We start from the raw sequence: 22446 nt of genomic DNA on the forward strand, positions 1-22446 counted from the left end.
GTTGAGCAGAAGTTATGGTTTGTGTGGGCAGATATTCATTTCCTTTGATAGTGAGATATGTAGTTACACAAGTATTTTATATCTATCCCTATTATGTCTTGTTACTATTGAGAATTGGCCTAAATTTATGGTATTTCCACACTTATCATGTCCTTTACTCTTTCACACAGGCGCCATGTATTTTGCTCTCTATTGACGGAATCTCATTCCTGATTTTTGATTGTGGATGCGTCATTCAGTTTCACTTTTTCTCTGACTCTTTTCTATTTTCAATTTTGGCCATGAAATATTTTACTCATATATATTTACCTACATTTAGAGATATTTTATTTCTTTGCTCATGCGCACCAACACTTGTTATCTGTTTACAGCACATGTGGTAACTTCAACATTAATATTGTTTCACTGAAATCCTCCTGTACTCCAGCGCATCATTTCTGACAGGTTTGGAGGTTCCCTTGAATCAAATGCCACTTTTATTGTTTTTCCCTTAGGGCTTCAGCATTTGATATATGCTTAAAACTTGATAATCTATGGCGCATGTCCATTCTTTTATCATTGGGATTTTCCCACGGGAACTTCTTTCTGCCTTTAGCGCATCATCCCGAACATGCATAGAGGTCTTTTCTACACGCCGAATACCGCCATTACAGACATGTGCACTAAGTGATCTCTCTACCTGTTTGTTAATTAGCTCTTTATTTTTGGGTTACATAATGGATGCCATTTCATCTTCCTTCTTTACCCCTGAGGAAGCTGCATGTGAGGGCTGTGATATGTATTGGCTCTTTTCACACAGTGTTTCTAATCATCATATATTCTTGAAGGTTGCATGTATGCCTATTCATGTATCTATTCTTTATATATGTACATTATGCACTTTACTTCATGTGATGTCACATTTATGAATTAGTGTTCATTTTTTTGGGATACAGAATGTTTTATGTGATTTTTCCTCATGTGTTGACTGCTTCATATTGCTTTTTAGGTGCACAGTTTTGCAAATCTTGACATATTCATGAATTGTGATCTCCTAAGAATTTTTCAACCTTTAAGGTCAGTGCATGCCGTGGGTGGTTTCCTTGTTTTTGTATTATGCTTAGGGACACTCCGATATCTTATACTGTTTTAATTGTTTTTAATTATGTTGGTCTAATACAACTTATACCGATTTAGAATTCTATCCATGGTGTGCAACTTACTTTGGTGCAAACTCTTTTTTAGTTTCATTACATTTGATTGTATTCATACCCTTGGCTGATATGTTTTTGTGGTGCCTGTTTTAGTAAAATGTAATCCAAAAATTGTGAATTGTCCATTTTTTTTCTCCATTACGTCGTTCACCATACAGGATAAATGCTTTTTCATTTTAATAATGCAGGCATTTTGGGACGTGGTGAAACAAATGATATTTATTTTTTATTGCTTATTTTTATTTGTAAAATGTGAAAATTGAGCTGGATTTACATTTTAACATGTTTTTTTATATTTAAAAAAAATGATTCAAAGGGGTGAATCAAGCCAGCAAATGAAACAATATGGACAATTACAATACATGACTAAGTGTCTTGTATTAAACTTGTCTACATAATAAATGCCATTTGCTGAAGTGGGACAACCCCTTTAAAACTTATTTTATACCACAAATCCCCATGACATGCGAAGGGTTAAAAGTTCATGATCGATGTTATCACCATTCACACACTCTGCGACTGAGTGCCACTTGGTGGCTATAGTGCCCACTAAGTACCTCAGTGGATGTCAATTTTTTAAACCCAAACTTCGCCTTACATAGATGACGGATGTCGGGAAGTTGTAAACACAACAAACATTGGAATTTTATTGTGGGTTTTAATTCCACTTTTGGAGCATTTTAGGTGCCCCAAAAAAATCAAGACTCAAATATGTATAACCAAAAAATATCAATAAAAATGATTATAGACAAATTTCATACCCCCCCCCCAAAAAAATACAACCAAATGAATGTACAAAATGCAGTAGTGTATAGTCGGGTGAGATTACTTGAACGTTTAATTTTTGTATTTTACTCCTAATCCCTTGCGATGTTATGTGTGGGGAGCACAATCACCATCTGAATGACTGGAGTAGTTGTCATTGTGAGGCTAATGTCCAGATGAGGATCTCTCACTCTTGTTGTGTGGACAATCACATGTCTCTGTGAATGTGGTAGACGATACACAAGGCGCGGCCTCATCTATACATTCTTGCTTGGCAATGTTTTTATGATTTTTCAAGTCTTTTATTTGTATTTGTTTTGTAAGGAGCCTTTTTTTTCTTCTCCATCTACAGATTTCGAAAGAGATAACAAAACAGTGATTCCATCATCGTTATGCCATTAGTAATATAATAACTAGATTTTTTGGGTCAGATCAATTACAAAAATACCGAACATTAATTTTTTGTTACTTTTTTGAATTTTGGAACATTAAAAAAAAATTGTACATCTTTTTTTGCATCCTTGCCTTCAACGGCCATAACATTTTTACTTTTTTACAAATCCAGCTGCATGAAAGCTTGTTTTTCTGGGACATGTTACTGTCTCCATTGGTACTTCTTTGGGGGTACATGCAACATTTTTATTACTTTTTTACTTCATTTTGCGGGTTATGAGTTTTGTGATGTGCAATCATGTTATAGTATGGTTTATTAGATATGTGATTTTAATTACATACATTATTTTTCATTTTGTTACATAAATATATTTAAATCATAAAGATGTTTAATTTTAAATTGTTCCTGGGGGAGCCCTGTGGCGTCCGTGGCAGGCTTTAATAAATGTTTAAATAACAATATGTTTTTAATTATTTCTACCTACAATAGCCACCCATATGAAATTTTGTTTCTGGTTCGCTGATTTCAGATTCTTGTCATTATCGGGTTATTACCAAGTTGTGTCGAAAACATACAGTGACACTATTTTGGCCGCAAGCATCTGCCATCCCAATCACACAATTCGCAGCATCCCGACAGGGAAGTACAACAGGGCGTTACGTGTCTGTTCAGATATCAAGGATTTTCACAAGGAATGTGTCATCATTCATAATCGCCTCAAATAAAGAGGCTATCCCATTTGGTCTCTCAATTGTATCAAAAATATTGTAATCACCAAAAATAGAGACTCTTTACTCAGAGATGGCATTGTCAAAAAAAAAATTCCCCCCCCCCAAAAATGTAACACTACTAATCGTAATTCTGATTTAGTTACCTTTTCTACCAATTATTCTTTAGAATATGATCAGATTGTTCATCTCCTTAAAAAATATTAAGCCAAACGGGCAGTTACACTAGGTAATCCTTTAGCTCCCTCCATGTATGTGTCTCCAAACAGTCACATTGGCAAAAATGCAAAACATTGGCTCACATGCAAAGGCCTATATAAATGTGGTCACAACAGATGTAATACATGTAAATACATCAAACCCTGTAAGGGCTCTTTCACACGAGCAGATGCCATGCGGGTAATCCACTGTGTGAAAGGAAAGAGAGCCAAGCCCTGTTACGGACAGCAAAGACACGGAGCATTAACATGATTGATAATTCTCCGTGTCTCTCTGTGATCTTTTTACTACAAAATCACAGTGAGATAAAGTTGTCACTGTGATTTTGTAGCAAAAATGTAATAGAGAGGCATTATCAATCATGTTAGTGCTCTGTGTCTCTGCTGTCCGAAACAGGGGTTGGCTCGCTTTCACGCAGCAGATTACCCGCATGGCATCCGCTCGTGTGAAAGAGCCCTAAGGCCTCTTTCACACGAGCGTGGCGGATTGGCTCCGGATGCGTTCAGGGTGCATTCTGTGAAACGTGCACCATTTTGCAAGCAAGTTCAGTCAGTTTTGTCTACAATTGCAGTCAGTTGTTCAGATTTTTTTGCGTAGGTGCAATGCGTTTTGATGCATTTTTCATGCGCGTGATAAAAAACTGAAGGTTTACAAACAAAATCTCTTAGCAACCATCAGTGAAAAACACATTGCATCCTCACTTGCTTGCAGATGCGATGTGTTTTTCACTGAAGCCCCATTCACTTCTATGGGGCCAGAGCTGCGTGAAAAAAGCAGAATGTAGAACATACTATATAGAAAGCAGAATATAGAACATAGAGCATTGTAAAGTATAGTATAGCCATCAGCCCCACTCGATCTTCAAGATCCAAGTGGGACTTGATAAAAAAGTGAAAATAATTTTTTTTAAAAATAAAGTAAAAAAAATGTAAATTAAAAATAAACAATTGCCTTTTCCTATATCTTCTCATTTATAAGAGATTAAAAAATAAAAAATAAACAACACATAATTGGTATTGCCACATTCATAATGACCTGATCTATAAAAAGATCATGGTACTAATTCTGCGTGGTAAACGCCGTACAAAATAAAAATTAAAAACAATGGTGGAATTGCTGTTTTTTTTGCCTCACAAAACAATTGAATATAAAGTGATCAAAAAGTCATATGCATCCCAAAAACAATAGCAATAAAAACTACAGCCCATCAAGCAAAAAATAAGCCCTCATACAACCATGTTGATAGAAAAATAAATAAGTTATGGGTCTTAGATTTTGGTGATGCAAAAAACAGTTTAACAAAAAGTAATTTTATGATATAAAAGTTATAGAACATTAAAATAAACAATCCAAATTTGGTGTCGCCATAACCCTATTAACCGACAGAATAAAATTATCATATCAAATATACCACATGGAGAACCCCCCCCCCCAAAAAAAACACTGACAGAAATGCAATGTTTGCCCACTTCACCTCCTAAAAAATGGATTAACAAGCTGTCAAAAAGTCATATGGACCCCAAAATTGTACCAGTAAAAATTAAAACCAGTTCTGCAAAAAAAAAAAAAAAGTTTCACAAAGCTACATTGACGTAAAAATCTAAAAGTTAGGGGTCTTTGATTCGATGATGCAAAAAAAATAATAATAATAAAAGGTGATTTTATTATATAAAAGTGGTATACCATGAATAAAACAATATAAATTTGGTATCACCATAACCATATCAACCCATAGAATAAAAGTATCTTATAGAATATACCACATGGAGAACCCCATAAAAAATAAAATAAAAAAACACTGGCAGAATTGCAATATTAGCCCACTTCACCACATAAAATTGAAATTAAAAGCAATCAAAATGTTACTATTAGAAACTATAGCCCATCTAGCAAAAAATTAGCCCCAATACAGCTCAGTCAACTATAAAATAAAAACGTTATGGCCCTTAAAATCTATTTCAGCTAATTCAATGTTAGAAAATGCAGATGCCTCTCCTTTCCTTTTGAATTCTGCCGTCTGCTCATACAGCAGTTAATGACCACATATGGGGTGTTGCCATATTCAGGAGAAAATGGGTAACAAATTATGGGGTGAATTTGTTCCTGTTATCCCTTGTTAAAGTGAAAAATTTGGCCTTAAGCGATTTTTTCTTGCAAAAAAATATAATTTTTCATTTTCATAGCCAGGTGTTTCTAAATATTATGAAACGCCTCTGAGGTAAAACTGGTCAGTAAACCCCTCAATTAGTTATTTTAGGGGTGTAGTTTCCAAAATGGGGTCAAATTTTGGGAGTTTTTACTGTAGGGTGCCCTACTGTGCTTTTAAATATGACATGACACCCAAAAGCCGTTCCAGCAAAATCTGCCCTCCAAAAACCATATGTTGCTCCTTTCCTTCTGAACCCTGCCATGTTCCTATACAGCTTTTTACGAACATAAATGGAGTGTTTGTGTAAACTGCAGAATCAGTGTAATAAATTTTGAGGTTTGTTTTGCTGTTAACCCTTGCTATGTTATAGGAAAATTTGGATTAAAATTAAAATCTGCACAAAACTAAAAATTTAAAATCTCACTTCCAATTTTCCTTTAATTTTTGTGGAACACCTAAAGGATTAACAGTTTAGAAAACCAGTTTTGAATAATTTTAGGAATGTAATTTCTAAAATGAGGTAATTTATGGGTGGTTTCTATTATATAAGCACCTCAAAGTTACTCCAGAACTGAACTGGTCCTTGAAAAAGGTCAGTTTTGAAAATTTTATAGAACATTTAGAAATTGCTTCTTAAATTATAAGCCTTTTAACGTCCTAAAAAATTCTAATGTTTTTTTCAAAATGATGCCAACATAAAGAAGACATATAGGGAATCTTAAGGAAAATCTATCTAATGAGGTATCACTATCTGCCTTTAAGGCGTAGAAATTAAAATTTAGAAAAAATATTTTTTTTCCAAATTTTCTGTATCAGATTTGCAAAATTAGACCTGGTCATGAAGATGAAAAATGGCTTGTTCTTGAAAGGGTTAAGACTGATATGTCATACCTATTTTGATAACCTTATTCACACTGCATTTTGCCTTCTTTTTAAGTGCACTATCTGCAATATGTGTCTGTACTGGGCTTGGTATATTATATAACTCTTTTATTAAGATGTTTGCATTCCAGCTCCTATTCCATTCACACCAGATTTTCTGTCTTACTGCTTTTCCAGCCTGCCTGTCAGTATATATATTTTTAGCATGTTCTATGTCTTATATGCTGTGAGGAAGGGCTTGTTTGCCTGATTAATGTCTATCTGATTAAATACATACACATTTGTCTGAATTTCTATAGATCAAATAAGAGAAATGATCAGAAATGATTTACTTCCTTAAGTTAATGAATTGTTATGAAGCATCAACCATTTTATAGACTTAAGACGAGAAATGGACTCAATTGTGTAAGTATCAGCTAATAAAGGAATAATCACAGTCAGGAGAAAACCAAGCAGATGACCTGAAGAGGTTTTGCTTCTCAGAACTGGAGATGACACAGATATGTGAGAATCCAGTGAAGACAACCTGAACTTGTATCATGGTGATGGCCACAAGTGAATTACAGAACATACAGTGTGGACCCGGTCGTGATGGTGTCATATATAAAAAATATGATATTTATAAATTGAACGATTGAGCAAACAGGAAATATAGAAATGTCTGTGATTGTGATAATTAACACAAGTATTACTTCACAGATCATGACGATATGCTAATGGTTGTCTGGTAATTGTATGATTTAAAGCCTAAAAACAAAAACTAAAAAATTGTCAAAGAGTATTCATCCTGTGTCATTCACCCTCCAGAAGAAATCTGTAAGAAATAATTACATTTGAATAACAGAACTCTTATAATATGCTATACTGGATATAATATGGAGTATTTCATATATGTGAATTATAAATGGAGAGGCTTTTGGTTGTAGGTCTTGATGGAAAGTATCTCATCAACGTTTAAAATGCTCATTGTTTACACTGATACTCACATGAAAGGGTCTTGGAGAATCCCAGGGATCTCTTACAGATGCTAAATAGGAGTGTGAACAATAGGTCTCTATCCTGCAAATACAATGTGTAAATGAGGAACCATCTCAGGAGGCCAGAAAATGCTAAACTGGAGAAGGTGGCACCATTTTTCTGCCTTTATATATGGTAATGATGGAAGCCAAATCTGATCATCAAAGGTTTCATTGATAATGAAGGTGGGACTGAGCATCTCCTGGGGGAAGAGGAGGAGCAGATAGCTATAGCCACCAAAGGGGTATAAAAGACCCAAGCATAGCTCAGAAAGCTGAAATTTAACAAGGGAATTTACTTGAATCACTGACTTGCTGAGGATCAGACACTGACTGGAGATAAAGTCCTAACTGTGTAGAGGGTCCATGTCTGGTAAGTATCACTGAACTGACTGTAAATGGAAGGAATTGTAAGATTTTGCAATCTGTGCTGTGTATAAGGGCAATGTGTCTCTGTATTGTCTCTTGTGCATGTCTCCATGTAGATTTCCATATAACTCCCATCATAACTGGACACTAATTTTCCACCTTTTACAATACACATTTTCTTCACTTCTTCTTGTATTTCATTTTTTGCACTGATAAATGTATATAAGTAGACAGGGCACTCAAAGAAAGCCGTGACCATGTGGTTTGAACAAGTAATGCACTTTTATTATTTTGTGCTAAAAACAACAATAAATAAACAATGACTAATAAATTGGCAATTACATAAAATATACTGTTGTCATGACAACCAAGTAAAGTAACAACCTTCCATTCAGTAAATGCTAGCAAAAACAACTAGCTTAATGGATGGTTGTGAATGTTACAATAACCATAAGAGTTAAATGACATTGGAATCCACTGTGCGCAGAATTATTAGGCAAATGAGTATTTTGACCACATCATCCTCTTTATGCATGTTGTCTTACTCCAAGCTGTATAGGCTCGAAAGCCTACTACCAATTAAGCATATTAGGTGATGTGCATCTCTGTAATGAGAAGGGGTGTGGTCTAATGACATCAACACCCTATATCAGGTGTGCATAATTATTAGGCAACTTCCTTTCCTTTGGCAAAATGGGTCAAAAGAAGGACTTGACAGGCTCAGAAAAGTCAAAAATAGTGAGATATCTTGCAGAGGGATGCAGCACTCTTAAAATTGCAAAGCTTCTGAAGCGTGATCATCGAACAATCAAGCGTTTCATTCAAAATAGTCAACAGGGTCGCAAGAAGCGTGTGGAAAAACCAAGGCGCAAAATAACTGCCCATGAACTGAGAAAAGTCAAGCGTGCAGCTGCCAAGATGCCACTTGCCACCAGTTTGGCCATATTTCAGAGCTGCAACATCACTGGAGTGTCCAAAAGCACAAGGTGTGCAATACTCAGAGACATGGCCAAGGTAAGAAAGGCTGAAAGACGACCACCACTGAACAAGACACACAAGCTGAAACGTCAAGACTGGGCCAAGAAATATCTCAAGACTGATTTTTCTAAGGTTTTATGGACCGATGAAATGAGAGTGAGTCTTGATGGGCCAGATGGATGGGCCCGTGACTGGATTGGTAAAGGGCAGAGAGCTCCAGTCCGACTCAGACGCCAGCAAGGTGGAGGTGGAGTACTGGTTTGGGCTGGTATCATCAAAGATGAGCTTGTGGGGCCTTTTCGGGTTGAGGATGGAGTCAAGCTCAACTCCCAGTTTCTGGAAGACACCTTCTTCAAGCAGTGGTACAGGAAGAAGTCTGCATCCTTCAAGAAAAACATGATTTTCATGCAGGACAATGCTCCATCACACGCGTCCAAGTACTCCACAGCGTGGCTGGCAAGAAAGGGTAAAAAGAAGAAAATCTAATGACATGGCCTCCTTGTTCACCTGATCTGAACCCCATTGAGAACCTGTGGTCCATCATCAAATGTGAGATTTACAAGGAGGGAAAACAGTACACCTCTCTGAACAGTGTCTGGGAGGCTGTGGTTGCTGCTGCACGCAATGTTGATGGTGAACAGATCAAAACACTGACAGAATCCATGGATGGCAGGCTTTTGAGTGTCCTTGCAAAGAATGGTGGCTATATTGGTCACTGATTTGTTTTTGTTTTGTTTTTGAATGTCAGAAATGTATATTTGTGAATGTTGAGATGTTATATTGGTTTCACTGGTAAAAATAAATAATTGAAATGGGTATATATTTGTTTTTTTGTTAAGTTGCCTAATAATTATGCACAGTAATAGTCACCTGCACACACAGATATCCCCCTAAAATAGCTAAAACTAAAAACAAACTAAAAACTACTTCCAAAAATATTCAGCTTTGATATTAATGAGTTTTTTGGGTTCATTGAGAACATGGTTGTTGTTCAATAATAAAATTAATCCTCAAAAATACAACTTGCCTAATAATTCTGCACTCCCTGTATATATGTATTGGATTTAATATATGAATAATCGCATCCTATTGATCAGTTTGAACCTTTTTGGATTTTTTACCTATTTATGAAAGGCAAAGATTTAAGTGGACGTCGACTGGACATTATTTGTACATTTTAATATTGCCATTGTGGAGTACAACATTTTTATAAGCAAATATATACAAACCGGATTCGAAAAAAGTTGGGACACTAAACAAATTGTGAATAAAAACTGAATGCAATGATGTGGAGATGGCAAATGTCCATATTTTATTTGTAATAGAACTTGGATGACAGATCAAACGTTTAATCCGAGTAAATGTATCATTTTAAAGGAAAAATACGTTGATTCCAATTTTCACGGTGTCAACAAATCCCAAAAAAGTTGGGACAAGTAGCAATAAGAGGCTGGAAAAAGTAAATTTGAGCATAACGAAGAGCTGGAAGACCAACTAACACTAATTAGGTCAATTGGCAACATGATTGGGTATAAAAAGAGCTTCTCAGAGTGGCAGTGTCTCTCAGAATCAAGATGGGTAGAGGATCACCAATTCCCACAATGTTGCGCAGAAAGATAGTGGAGCAATATCATATCAGAAAGGTGTTACCCAGCGAAAAATTGCAAAGACTTTGCATCTATCATCATCAACTGTGCATAACATCATCCGAAGATTTAGAGAATCTGGAACAATCTCTGTGCGTAAGGGTCAAGGCCGTAAAACCATACTGGATGCCCGTGATCGCCGGGCCCTTAAACGACACTGCACCACAAACAGGAATGCTACTGTAAAGGAAATCACAAAATGGGCTCAGGAATACTTCCAGAAACCATTGTCAGTGAACACAATCCACCGTGCCATCCGCCATTGGCAGCTGAAACTCTACAGTGCAAAGAAGAAGCCATTTCTAAGCAAGATCCACAAGCTCAAGCGTTTTCACTGGGCCAGGGATCATTTAAAATGGAGTGTGGCAAAATTGAAGACTGTTCTGTGGTCAGACGAGTCACGAATCGAAGTTCTTTTTGGAAATCTGGGACGCCATGTCATCCGGACCAAAAAGGACAAGGACAACCCAAGTTGTTATCAACGCTCAGTTCAGAAGCCTGCATCTCTGATGGTATAAGGTTGCATGAGTGCGTGTGGCATGGGCAGCTTGCATGTCTGGAAAGGCACCATCAATGCAGAAAAATATATTCAGGTTCTAGAACAACATATGCTCCCATCCAGACGTCATCTCTTTCAGGGAAGACCCTGCATTTTTCAACAAGATAATGCCAGACCACATTCTGCATCAATCACAACATCATGGCTGCGTAGGAGAAGGATCCGGGTACTGAAATGGCCAGTCTGCAGTCCAGATCTTTCACCTATAGAGAACATTTGGCGCATCATAAAGAGGAAGGTGCAACAAAGAAGGCCCAAGACAATTGAACAGTTAGAGGCCTGTATTAGACAAGAATGGGAGAGCATTCCTATTTCTAAACTTGAGAAACTGGTCTCCTTGGTCCCCAGACGTCTGTTGAGTGTTGTAAGAAGAAGGGGAGATGCCACACAGTGGTGAAAATGGCCTTGTCCCAACTTTTTTGGGATTTGTTGACACCATGAAATTCTGATTCAACATATTTTTCCCTTAAAATGGTACATTTTCTCAGTTTAAACTTTTGTTCTGTGATTTATGTTCTATTCTGAATAAAATATTAGAAGTTGGCACCTCCACATCATTGCATTCAGTTTGTATTCACGATTTGTATAGTGTCCCAACTTTTTTGGAATCTGGTTTGTATTTTTAAGTTTTTTTTTTGTCTTATGTGTGAAATAATTAGCAATTTTTACTGACCTTTTTGTATCCAATTGGTTATAGATGTGATTTATGAATTTTGAACCATAATTTATTACCTCAGTGACTGGGTGAGTCATTTTTAAAGTAAGCACCCCTACTATAGTTAAATGAGATAGTAGAGCCACTATACAAACTATATACTAATTTTGTGAAAGAGTTTTACTAACAGGGCTAAAAATCTGTAATTAACTCTCTTATATCATTTTCTCTATAGATATCGTTATCTGCTCCCCTAACTAGAGATATAATACAGGTCAGTACACATAAAACATATTGTAGACAGTACATAGTGTAGAGGATGGTGGAGCACAAAACATTGCCTTTTGATGTTATTATGTGCTCTTATGACTTCTATAAATGACTTCTTGAGATCATGTCCTATTTGGGGGCAGTCTTCTAATGTGTAATTATATAATAAGGTGATGATGGGTATATAGTAGAAATGAACAGAGAAAAGGATGTTACTCATGTATATTACATGGTTGCTGTGTTTCTGCAGATTTTCTAGTAAATTGTATCAGTTGATTTCCATATGTTGACTTCTGTAAGATATTTTTACACTGACTGTACATTACTACTATTAGTTTTAACATTTTTATTAGTTTCCATCAGATCCTTTGGGATTTGTACAATATTATATACAATGTGTAAAATGCTGTACAGATCTAATTACACCCAGGAATCAGCTTATTGTAAAAACACAAATTCAGAATGAAGGTTAATGTTATTAGGGAGAGTTTAGTCCTTAAGGCATAATGAGGTCCATGTTTCAGTCTTCAAGTGGTTATTGGGGTGTAAGTACCAGTTAAGGATTATTTAATACGTTAATGTGATTTGGGGTCCACATGTCAGTTTTTTCCGGAATTTTTGCATTGCCTACATCATGTGTATTGAAAACACACCACAGAGCGTCATCATAGCCTGAAAGCACATGGTGACTGATTGTGTCTTAGATACATGTAGGGTGCTTTAGAGGTCAGGATTAACTTCTATTTTTTATCATATTAAGTAATCATTTTGTAGGGGGATTATTGAGGAGAAATTTAAAATTTGCAGACAATACTGTTCTATATAAGGTAATGAAAACCCTAACCCTAATATTGTATTACAGGGACATTTGGTCTCTTGGGAAGAGAAATTTCAAGTAAAGTTTCATGCATAGAAATGAAAGGATAAAGAATTGGGAAAAGAAACAAATTCTCCCATTATTTGTTATATAGCAAATACATTATAGGATTGTCACAAAAATAGACTTGGGTATGTGGGTGTATAGTAAATATAATAAAAGTTTTAATTGTCAATAGTGTTGCCAGTTTATAAACTACCAGCACCTCCCTGATAGACAGAGAGACAGGATTGTCTGGTTTTAGATTTATTAAATAAGTAAACTCTTAAAAAGATGAAAAATAAACTGACAAGGGACTGATAAAATCTAATAAAGTTCTGTATCATGGTAATAGCCCGGGATAATGCTACATAGTATATGGGCCAAAGTATAAAGTTCATAAAGAAATAATATTACAGTGCAAAAAAAAACAACTTTATATGAACACAATGGTATAGACTGGTCTGCAGGATTAATAGCCAACCAAAGTGCTAAAGAGGTAAAGCACAAAAATAAATAGAGGAACATAAGTCCCTGAATGTGACATCCAAGGAGACTCAATACAAGACTATTCAAGAAGAGGTGTGTAATGACCTGGTGTAGCATGGAGCTCTTATATTTGTGTATGACTGATAAAATGTGGAGCTTTGTTGGGGGATGCCAGCAGTGATAAGTGTGAGGAAGCAGGTTATATATATTTATGTATTTGTAGCATTAATTAATTAGTAGAAAGGAAAATAAGGACATTTTATCTCATAAATCTTTTCTTCTTTCTCCAGGTGAGGACAGGATAAGAGGCTACTAGAAATATCTTTTCTCTTCCTCTTATGAAGTAGAAGATAATCAAGTGTGACTTGTCAGTAATAGAACTAAAAACAGACTGGGTGAAATGTCTGCAAGATCTGAATATAGTAAACTTTTTGAAAAGACATTTCAGGAAACTCAACAAGGTGAAAGGTTATTTAAATGTCCAGAATGTGAGAAATCATTTATTACAAAAGCATATTTTGTTGAACATCAGAGAATTCACAAAGGAGTGAAGCCATATTCATGTTCGGAATGTGAGAAATGTTTTACTTCAAAATTACAACTGGTGAGACATCAGAGAATTCACACAGGAGAGAAGCCATATTCGTGTCCTGAATGTGAAAAGTGTTTTAGTCAGAGGTCAGATCTTGTCCGACATCAGAGAATTCACACAGAAGAGAAACCATTTTCATGTCCTGAATGTGAGAAATGTTTTAGTCGAAAATCATATCTTGTTTTGCATCAGAGAATTCACACAGGAGAGAAGCCATTTTCATGTCCTGAATGTGCGAAGTGCTTTAGTATGAAATCACATCTTGTTGGACATCAGAGAATTCACACATTAGAAAAGCCATTTTCATGTACTGAATGTGAGAAGTGTTTTAGTCAGAAATCATATCTTGTCCGACATCAGAGAATTCACACAGAAGAGAAACCATTTTCATGTTCTGAATGTGAGAAATGTTTCAGTAAGAAATATCATCTTATTCGACATCAGAGAATTCACACAGAAGAGAAACCATTTTCATGTCCTGAATGTGAGAAATGTTTTAGTCAGAAATCACATCTTATTCGACATCAGAGAATTCACACAGAAGAGAAACTATTTTCATGTCCTGAATGTGAGAAGTGTTTTAGTCAGAAAGCAGATCTTGTCCGACATCAGAGAATTCACACAGAAGAGAAGCCATTTTCATGTCCTGGATGTAAGAAGTGCTTTAGTCGGAAATCATATCTTGTTGGACAACAGAGAATTCACACAGGAGAGAAGCCATTTTCATGTCCTGAATGTGAGAAGTGTTTTATTTAGAAGTCAGGTTTTGTTAAACATCTGAGCCTTCACACAGGGGAAAAGACATTTAAATGTCCTGAATGTGATAAGAGTTCAGTCAGAAAACAAATCTTGTAGAACATCAGAAAATTCACACAGGAGAGAACCATTTTCATGTCCAGAATGTAACAAATGTTTTATTCAAAAATAAATTCTTGTTAAATATCAGAAAACTCACACAGAAGAGAAACCATATTTATGTCCTGAATGTAAGAAGTGTTTTAGCCTGAAATCACATCTTATACGACATCAGAGAACTCACACAGGAGAGAAGCCATTTTCATGTCCTGAATGTGAGAAGTGTTTTAGTCATAAAACAGATCTTGTTTGACATCAGACAATTCACACAGTAGAAAAGCCATTTTCATGTCCTGAATGTGAGTAGTGTTTTAGTCAAATATCAAATCTTATTCGACATCAGAGAATTCACATAGGAGAGAAACCGTTTGCATGTTTAGAATGTAGGAAATTTTTTACTTATAAATCACATCTTTTGAAACATTTAAAAATTCACATGAGGAAGGAACCATTTGTATGCATAGTATGAGGAAAAAGTGTCATAAAATTGGATATTGTAGTACATAAAAAATCTGACAAGTCAGAAGTCATTGTAATGTTTCGATTCTATGAATTATGAAAGGCGTGGAGCTCCATTGTAGGATTTGCTAACTTATGATATGTTCTTTCTTTTTTCTGTCGATCTTCCTTTATAATACATTTTACAAATAAGTTAATATTGTCAGAGTAATGTCTCTTTGTAATAGTAAATTAAATGGGGTGGCTCACTGCTGGTTGTGGATGGTAAGGTGCTACAAACTCAAATTGTATCATTGGGTGGGTTCAAGCCATCAGTTCTCTGAAATGTTCAGAGTGCACAATATCGAAAGAGAGCAACTGTAGTACCAGCAATTTGGCAAGGTGCATGTTCAACTTCTGCGCTGTTTTATGGTGCATGTTCAACTTCTGCGCTGTTGTATAAGTGCATGCATACTGTTTTTGCAATCGCCCCAGTCATCGTTTGCTGGTGAAACACGTGCCGAGGAGGCGCATCAGGAGCAATAGACGAAGGGAAGAAATAACAGCTTCCTTCTGCTTCAAATTCTGCCGACATATCCTGCATACCGTCACGATTTGCTTAACACTATTCAGGGTCTTAAAGACTTTACATTTTATTCAGATGTTAGCTCCCAAACCCCCTGTTTCTATTTTTTTTTTCAAAATGACAGAAAACACTATAAATATACTAATATTGGTTTCACTCTTCATCCCTGATGACCAATCAACAATATTCATTATGAGCCTAGATGGATTTATTAACAGTATTGTTAATGATGGATTCTTTTTTGTAAATAATTTAATATTTTTTTCTAAACTGTGGGGAGGTGAAGGCTCCTTCCTCACAATAGTCATTGATTGCTAATTAGTTCTTTGTGTTGAGCAGAAGTTATGGTTTGTGTGGGCAGATATTCATTTCCTTTGATAGTGAGATATGTAGTTACACAAGTATTTTATATCTATCCCTATTATGTCTTGTTACTATTGAGAATTGGCCTAAATTTATGGTATTTCCACACTTATCATGTCCTTTACTCTTTCACACAGGCGCCATGTATTTTGCTCTCTATTGACGGAATCTCATTCCTGATTTTTGATTGTGGATGCGTCATTCAGTTTCACTTTTTCTCTGACTCTTTTCTATTTTCAATTTTGGCCATGAAATATTTTACTCATATATATTTACCTACATTTAGAGATATTTTATTTCTTTGCTCATGCGCACCAACACTTGTTATCTGTTTACAGCACATGTGGTAACTTCAACATTAATATTGTTTCACTGAAATCCTCCTGTACTCCAGCGCATCATTTCTGACAGGTTTGGAGGTTCCCTTGAATCAAATGCCACTTTTATTGTTTTTCCCTTAGGGCTTCAGCATTTGATATATGCTTAAAACTTGATAATCTATGGCGCATGTCCATTCTTTTATCATTGGGATTTTCCCACGGGAACTTCTTTCTGCCTTTAGCGCATCATCCCGAACATGCATAGAGGTCTTTTCTACACGCCGAATACCGCCATTACAGACATGTGCACTAAGTGATCTCTCTACCTGTTTGTTAATTAGCTCTTTATTTTTGGGTTACATAATGGATGCCATTTCATCTTCCTTCTTTACCCCTGAGGAAGCTGCATGTGAGGGCTGTGATATGTATTGGCTCTTTTCACACAGTGTTTCTAATCATCATATATTCTTGAAGGTTGCATGTATGCCTATTCATGTATCTATTCTTTATATATGTACATTATGCACTTTACTTCATGTGATGTCACATTTATGAATTAGTGTTCATTTTTTTGGGATACAGAATGTTTTATGTGATTTTTCCTCATGTGTTGACTGCTTCATATTGCTTTTTAGGTGCACAGTTTTGCAAATCTTGACATATTCATGAATTGTGATCTCCTAAGAATTTTTCAACCTTTAAGGTCAGTGCATGCCGTGGGTGGTTTCCTTGTTTTTGTATTATGCTTAGGGACACTCCGATATCTTATACTGTTTTAATTGTTTTTAATTATGTTGGTCTAATACAACTTATACCGATTTAGAATTCTATCCATGGTGTGCAACTTACTTTGGTGCAAACTCTTTTTTAGTTTCATTACATTTGATTGTATTCATACCCTTGGCTGATATGTTTTTGTGGTGCCTGTTTTAGTAAAATGTAATCCAAAAATTGTGAATTGTCCATTTTTTTTCTCCATTACGTCGTTCACCATACAGGATAAATGCTTTTTCATTTTAATAATGCAGGCATTTTGGGACGTGGTGAAACAAATGATATTTATTTTTTATTGCTTATTTTTATTTGTAAAATGTGAAAATTGAGCTGGATTTACATTTTAACATGTTTTTTTATATTTAAAAAAAATGATTCAAAGGGGTGAATCAAGCCAGCAAATGAAACAATATGGACAATTACAATACATGACTAAGTGTCTTGTATTAAACTTGTCTACATAATAAATGCCATTTGCTGAAGTGGGACAACCCCTTTAAAACTTATTTTATACCACAAATCCCCATGACATGCGAAGGGTTAAAAGTTCATGATCGATGTTATCACCATTCACACACTCTGCGACTGAGTGCCACTTGGTGGCTATAGTGCCCACTAAGTACCTCAGTGGATGTCAATTTTTTAAACCCAAACTTCGCCTTACATAGATGACGGATGTCGGGAAGTTGTAAACACAACAAACATTGGAATTTTATTGTGGGTTTTAATTCCACTTTTGGAGCATTTTAGGTGCCCCAAAAAAATCAAGACTCAAATATGTATAACCAAAAAATATCAATAAAAATGATTATAGACAAATTTCATACCCCCCCCCCAAAAAAATACAACCAAATGAATGTACAAAATGCAGTAGTGTATAGTCGGGTGAGATTACTTGAACGTTTAATTTTTGTATTTTACTCCTAATCCCTTGCGATGTTATGTGTGGGGAGCACAATCACCATCTGAATGACTGGAGTAGTTGTCATTGTGAGGCTAATGTCCAGATGAGGATCTCTCACTCTTGTTGTGTGGACAATCACATGTCTCTGTGAATGTGGTAGACGATACACAAGGCGCGGCCTCATCTATACATTCTTGCTTGGCAATGTTTTTATGATTTTTCAAGTCTTTTATTTGTATTTGTTTTGTAAGGAGCCTTTTTTTTCTTCTCCATCTACAGATTTCGAAAGAGATAACAAAACAGTGATTCCATCATCGTTATGCCATTAGTAATATAATAACTAGATTTTTTGGGTCAGATCAATTACAAAAATACCGAACATTAATTTTTTGTTACTTTTTTGAATTTTGGAACATTAAAAAAAAATTGTACATCTTTTTTTGCATCCTTGCCTTCAACGGCCATAACATTTTTACTTTTTTACAAATCCAGCTGCATGAAAGCTTGTTTTTCTGGGACATGTTACTGTCTCCATTGGTACTTCTTTGGGGGTACATGCAACATTTTTATTACTTTTTTACTTCATTTTGCGGGTTATGAGTTTTGTGATGTGCAATCATGTTATAGTATGGTTTATTAGATATGTGATTTTAATTACATACATTATTTTTCATTTTGTTACATAAATATATTTAAATCATAAAGATGTTTAATTTTAAATTGTTCCTGGGGGAGCCCTGTGGCGTCCGTGGCAGGCTTTAATAAATGTTTAAATAACAATATGTTTTTAATTATTTCTACCTACAATAGCCACCCATATGAAATTTTGTTTCTGGTTCGCTGATTTCAGATTCTTGTCATTATCGGGTTATTACCAAGTTGTGTCGAAAACATACAGTGACACTATTTTGGCCGCAAGCATCTGCCATCCCAATCACACAATTCGCAGCATCCCGACAGGGAAGTACAACAGGGCGTTACGTGTCTGTTCAGATATCAAGGATTTTCACAAGGAATGTGTCATCATTCATAATCGCCTCAAATAAAGAGGCTATCCCATTTGGTCTCTCAATTGTATCAAAAATATTGTAATCACCAAAAATAGAGACTCTTTACTCAGAGATGGCATTGTCAAAAAAAAAATTCCCCCCCCCCAAAAATGTAACACTACTAATCGTAATTCTGATTTAGTTACCTTTTCTACCAATTATTCTTTAGAATATGATCAGATTGTTCATCTCCTTAAAAAATATTAAGCCAAACGGGCAGTTACACTAGGTAATCCTTTAGCTCCCTCCATGTATGTGTCTCCAAACAGTCACATTGGCAAAAATGCAAAACATTGGCTCACATGCAAAGGCCTATATAAATGTGGTCACAACAGATGTAATACATGTAAATACATCAAACCCTGTAAGGGCTCTTTCACACGAGCAGATGCCATGCGGGTAATCCACTGTGTGAAAGGAAAGAGAGCCAAGCCCTGTTACGGACAGCAAAGACACGGAGCATTAACATGATTGATAATTCTCCGTGTCTCTCTGTGATCTTTTTACTACAAAATCACAGTGAGATAAAGTTGTCACTGTGATTTTGTAGCAAAAATGTAATAGAGAGGCATTATCAATCATGTTAGTGCTCTGTGTCTCTGCTGTCCGAAACAGGGGTTGGCTCGCTTTCACGCAGCAGATTACCCGCATGGCATCCGCTCGTGTGAAAGAGCCCTAAGGCCTCTTTCACACGAGCGTGGCGGATTGGCTCCGGATGCGTTCAGGGTGCATTCTGTGAAACGTGCACCATTTTGCAAGCAAGTTCAGTCAGTTTTGTCTACAATTGCAGTCAGTTGTTCAGATTTTTTTGCGTAGGTGCAATGCGTTTTGATGCATTTTTCATGCGCGTGATAAAAAACTGAAGGTTTACAAACAAAATCTCTTAGCAACCATCAGTGAAAAACACATTGCATCCTCACTTGCTTGCAGATGCGATGTGTTTTTCACTGAAGCCCCATTCACTTCTATGGGGCCAGAGCTGCGTGAAAAAAGCAGAATGTAGAACATACTATATAGAAAGCAGAATATAGAACATAGAGCATTGTAAAGTATAGTATAGCCATCAGCCCCACTCGATCTTCAAGATCCAAGTGGGACTTGATAAAAAAGTGAAAATAATTTTTTTTAAAAATAAAGTAAAAAAAATGTAAATTAAAAATAAACAATTGCCTTTTCCTATATCTTCTCATTTATAAGAGATTAAAAAATAAAAAATAAACAACACATAATTGGTATTGCCACATTCATAATGACCTGATCTATAAAAAGATCATGGTACTAATTCTGCGTGGTAAACGCCGTACAAAATAAAAATTAAAAACAATGGTGGAATTGCTGTTTTTTTTGCCTCACAAAACAATTGAATATAAAGTGATCAAAAAGTCATATGCATCCCAAAAACAATAGCAATAAAAACTACAGCCCATCAAGCAAAAAATAAGCCCTCATACAACCATGTTGATAGAAAAATAAATAAGTTATGGGTCTTAGATTTTGGTGATGCAAAAAACAGTTTAACAAAAAGTAATTTTATGATATAAAAGTTATAGAACATTAAAATAAACAATCCAAATTTGGTGTCGCCATAACCCTATTAACCGACAGAATAAAATTATCATATCAAATATACCACATGGAGAACCCCCCCCCCCCAAAAAAAACACTGACAGAAATGCAATGTTTGCCCACTTCACCTCCTAAAAAATGGATTAACAAGCTGTCAAAAAGTCATATGGACCCCAAAATTGTACCAGTAAAAATTAAAACCAGTTCTGCAAAAAAAAAAAAAAAAGTTTCACAAAGCTACATTGACGTAAAAATCTAAAAGTTAGGGGTCTTTGATTCGATGATGCAAAAAAAATAATAATAATAAAAGGTGATTTTATTATATAAAAGTGGTATACCATGAATAAAACAATATAAATTTGGTATCACCATAACCATATCAACCCATAGAATAAAAGTATCTTATAGAATATACCACATGGAGAACCCCATAAAAAATAAAATAAAAAAACACTGGCAGAATTGCAATATTAGCCCACTTCACCACATAAAATTGAAATTAAAAGCAATCAAAATGTTACTATTAGAAACTATAGCCCATCTAGCAAAAAATTAGCCCCAATACAGCTCAGTCAACTATAAAATAAAAACGTTATGGCCCTTAAAATCTATTTCAGCTAATTCAATGTTAGAAAATGCAGATGCCTCTCCTTTCCTTTTGAATTCTGCCGTCTGCTCATACAGCAGTTAATGACCACATATGGGGTGTTGCCATATTCAGGAGAAAATGGGTAACAAATTATGGGGTGAATTTGTTCCTGTTATCCCTTGTTAAAGTGAAAAATTTGGCCTTAAGCGATTTTTTCTTGCAAAAAAATATAATTTTTCATTTTCATAGCCAGGTGTTTCTAAATATTATGAAACGCCTCTGAGGTAAAACTGGTCAGTAAACCCCTCAATTAGTTATTTTAGGGGTGTAGTTTCCAAAATGGGGTCAAATTTTGGGAGTTTTTACTGTAGGGTGCCCTACTGTGCTTTTAAATATGACATGACACCCAAAAGCCGTTCCAGCAAAATCTGCCCTCCAAAAACCATATGTTGCTCCTTTCCTTCTGAACCCTGCCATGTTCCTATACAGCTTTTTACGAACATAAATGGAGTGTTTGTGTAAACTGCAGAATCAGTGTAATAAATTTTGAGGTTTGTTTTGCTGTTAACCCTTGCTATGTTATAGGAAAATTTGGATTAAAATTAAAATCTGCACAAAACTAAAAATTTAAAATCTCACTTCCAATTTTCCTTTAATTTTTGTGGAACACCTAAAGGATTAACAGTTTAGAAAACCAGTTTTGAATAATTTTAGGAATGTAATTTCTAAAATGAGGTAATTTATGGGTGGTTTCTATTATATAAGCACCTCAAAGTTACTCCAGAACTGAACTGGTCCTTGAAAAAGGTCAGTTTTGAAAATTTTATAGAACATTTAGAAATTGCTTCTTAAATTATAAGCCTTTTAACGTCCTAAAAAATTCTAATGTTTTTTTCAAAATGATGCCAACATAAAGAAGACATATAGGGAATCTTAAGGAAAATCTATCTAATGAGGTATCACTATCTGCCTTTAAGGCGTAGAAATTAAAATTTAGAAAAAATATTTTTTTTCCAAATTTTCTGTATCAGATTTGCAAAATTAGACCTGGTCATGAAGATGAAAAATGGCTTGTTCTTGAAAGGGTTAAGACTGATATGTCATACCTATTTTGATAACCTTATTCACACTGCATTTTGCCTTCTTTTTAAGTGCACTATCTGCAATATGTGTCTGTACTGGGCTTGGTATATTATATAACTCTTTTATTAAGATGTTTGCATTCCAGCTCCTATTCCATTC

General features: G+C 35.3%; 1 long non-coding RNA gene across 1 annotated transcript; it reads left to right on the forward strand.

The window, feature by feature from the left end:
• The first annotated feature begins 986 nt into the window (after window positions 1-986).
• LOC120993180 lies at window positions 987-13955 on the forward strand. The gene is made up of 3 exons (XR_005777154.1): window positions 987-1056; window positions 11789-11827; window positions 13459-13955. It is a non-coding gene; the product is annotated as an uncharacterized LOC120993180 (long non-coding RNA).
• Window positions 13956-22446: the final 8491 nt, after the last annotated feature.

This window comes from Bufo bufo, chromosome 3, assembly GCF_905171765.1.
Source record: "Bufo bufo chromosome 3, aBufBuf1.1, whole genome shotgun sequence".
Classification (NCBI taxonomy): Eukaryota; Metazoa; Chordata; class Amphibia; order Anura; family Bufonidae; genus Bufo; species Bufo bufo.